The sequence below is a fragment of the Phaseolus vulgaris genome, chromosome 3 (assembly GCF_051622355.1).
Source record: "Phaseolus vulgaris cultivar YP4 chromosome 3, ASM5162235v1, whole genome shotgun sequence".
In the NCBI taxonomy this organism is placed as follows: domain Eukaryota; kingdom Viridiplantae; phylum Streptophyta; class Magnoliopsida; order Fabales; family Fabaceae; genus Phaseolus; species Phaseolus vulgaris.
The window spans coordinates 33,286,385-33,288,981 of NC_143500.1; positions in this window are offsets into that span (position 1 = coordinate 33,286,385).

A 2,597-nucleotide genomic window follows, 5' to 3' on the forward strand; every position below is an offset into this window, starting at 1 on the left:
CTATGATCAGTGTTTGGTTGTTATTTAGGAATGACACTAAATCATAGAATTATATGCATGACTTTTTAACCAGGTTTCTCTTCTTTATAGTCAAATATTATTTTATTGTGTAGTTTTCTTAACATTTTTATTATAAGATAAGTCCTTTATCTCTTATAGCATTTAGGAGATGACTTTTTTGAGTGTTGTGTTTTTTACTAGTAGATCGAATATTATTTTGTTTCTAAACTTTCAATTTTTGAAAATATTTTCTCTTTAACTTTTTTAAAATTCGTGCCTTAATTTGTAAGATTTTGTTTCAGACTTTTGATTTCTTCATTCATGTTTGTGTTTTAATTTGATGTTTTCTTTATAAGATTGTCTAACTGTCCAAATATACTTGATTTTCAAAACCTTGACTTTGTTAGTCACAATTTTCAAACTTTTCTTTAATAGTTTTATAAAATTTTGAAAATCAAAAGCTGCAAAGATAAAATATATCTTTTCTCTATATTCTTCATATATCTTTTCTCTATTTTCTTCATATGATTGTTTACATGTTGTTGTGTTATCTATGTCATATATGTGTTTTTTTTATTTTTCTTTCTTAGATTCTAACAAATCAAGATCTTCCCAAGTTGATATGAAATTTCTCTTCATCTTTTAATCTCTTGTTCTCTTAGTTTGAACACTTTTACCTTATATATGTTTTATTTTCTTTGTACTCATAGCACATCGCTGGTTTCTTTCTTTTAAAAAATTTTATTTATACTTTGATGCATCATTCTACATTTGTAGTCTCATTTCTTTCTCCACATCTTGTTTAACTTCTTCTTGAGAAAAGAGAATTCATCTTCCTTATCTAATTCAACTTCATTTGAGGAGTTGTTTGATGCTTCTTTTATGTTGAAAGTTTTAGTATATGATATCCTCTTTTATTGTTGAGTGTTCAACGTTAAATAAGACTACAAATGTAGGGTTTAGGGTTTATTGTTAGGTGTTTAGGGTTTAGAGTTACACATGTTTTTTTCTTAGATATTTTGTTGCAACACAACTTCATATACTTTGAGATATTCAGAAGTTCCTCCAAGAAAATATTATCAATATTTTTTAAGGCACAAAGAGTAATAACATGTGACCTCCATTGTTTAGACAAGCTTCTAAGGATTTTGTTAACATAATCATAACTCTCATAGTTCCTCCCTAATAGTGTAACTCATTTAGGAGAGTTTGTAATGGAATGGATATGGTTTCAATGTTTTTGTCATCTTTCATGTTAAACAACTCATAAGAGCGAGACAAGATACTAAGTATAAGGAATCATTCATAACTATAACAACTCATAAGAGCGAGACAAGATACTAAGTATAAGGAGTCGTCCATAACTATCGGTTATAACTTTTAATGAATGTAATATCAAATACAAGTATTCATAATTGTTACTTTTGACAATGAATATTAATAAACAAAGTGAATATAATAAATAATTCTCGAAAAAATAATATATAATGAAAACCTTCTTGTATAAGTGTAACTTCATGAAGTAAAAGATTACAAGATTTTTCTCCCTGACATACCAAGACTAAAGAAAATATAAGTGTATTGGTTTTTTTAAGAGAGTAGAATTGTATTTGTGTGTTAAGATGTGTACGAATTGTTGGAGATCCCACATTAACTAGAGATTAGAGCTTTCATTGTATATAAGTGGGTGCAAACCTCAACCGTATGAGCCGATTTTATGGGGTTGAGTTAGGCTTAAAGTCCACTTCGTAATATGGTATCAGAGTCATTTTCGAGCCTATCCTAGCGAATGTTTGTGTTGGGCCTATTGTGCCACCCGCTATCGGGCCGCTATCGGACCACCCATAATATATAGTCCCACACACGAGTTGGTAATCTCAGTGTGAGGGGGGTGTGTTGGAGATCCCACATCGACTAGAGATTATAACCTTTCATTATATATAAGTGAGTGCAAACCTTAACCCTATGAGCCGATTTTACGGGATTGAATTAGGCTTAAAGTCTACTTCGTAATATGAATACTACATATCTTTAACACGATATTATAATAAGAAATAACCATTTTAATTTTTGATTATATTTATCATCATAAAAAAATTGAACACAAAGTTTGTCTAGTACTACTAAGGGATCCATTTAGATCTTAACTATGTATATGCCTGAAATTCGTCTAAGCTATTAAATGTGGAATGATGTGGTGGTGATGTTATCTTAGTTACCATTCTAGTAAACTCTATTTGATGTAACGTAGGTTGATGTTGTGTTATCATGGTGAGATTTAATTCTGGAATGTTTTGCCATCATTTCTATGACCCGTGCCATGTGTATTGCTGTCGATAATCATCATCACCATTCCTAGTGTTCTCCGTCGATTCAGCTCTCACATTCCTTTCAATACATATATATATTAACTTATATTTATAAAGAGATCAAATTTAGATTTGGATAAAAGAATGAATTACTTATTGTTCTTACTACTTCCGCAATATACAGTCTTCCATCTTCTGTCATTAATTACTTTAAATCATATTTCTTAATATAAATTTATTAGATCTTATCTTCATATATAATTTGAAATTTAATACATATTTGACTAA